Below are 605 nucleotides of genomic sequence, written 5' to 3' on the forward strand. Positions count from 1 at the left end.
GTTACCAAAATAAACTTGCAGTTTTGCTCCTACACTTGCCTACCTGCTGGTTCTTTTGTGCTCGCTCGGCTGGTCTTAGAAAAACAAATCAGTTACCAATTGCATTTGTGAAAGGAAAATATCTTGGCCCCCAAAATCACTAAGGAAAACTCAAGCTGGAAACTGCTTAGGGCAAACCTGCCTCCCGTTCTATTCAAAGTCATTCCTCTGCTCACTGAGAGAGATGCATATCTGATTTGCCTCCTTTGGAAAGGCTAATCGGAAACTCAGAAGAATGCAATCATTTATGTCTCACCTATCTGTGACCTGGAAGCTGCCTCCCAACTTCCTGCCTTTGCTTCAAGTTGTCCCGCCTTTCCAGACTGAACCAATATGTGTTGGTTCTTACATATGCTGATTGATGTCTCATGTCTCCCTAAGTGTATAAAACCAAGCTGTGCCCTGACCACCTTGGGCACATGTCGTTAGGACCTCCTGAGGTTGTGTCACAGGGGTGTCCTCAACCTTGGCAAAATAATCTTTCTAAATTATGATGTGGAAATGATTTTTTTTAAAGGTTCTAAGGAAACATGGACAGGGTAAAATCTCTCTCTCTCTGTTTTTTT

At 42.8% G+C, this 605-nt stretch overlaps 1 protein-coding gene across 3 annotated transcripts in view; it reads right to left on the reverse strand.

The window, feature by feature from the left end:
• Positions 1-605, reverse strand: part of ADCY10 (adenylate cyclase 10 (soluble)) — a 105,295-nt gene that overhangs the window by 26,011 nt on the left and 78,679 nt on the right. The gene's annotated exons all lie outside the window — the stretch shown is intronic.

The sequence above is a fragment of the Colobus angolensis genome, unplaced genomic scaffold (genome assembly GCF_000951035.1).
Source record: "Colobus angolensis palliatus isolate OR3802 unplaced genomic scaffold, Cang.pa_1.0 Scaffold126, whole genome shotgun sequence".
Classification (NCBI taxonomy): Eukaryota; Metazoa; Chordata; class Mammalia; order Primates; family Cercopithecidae; genus Colobus; species Colobus angolensis.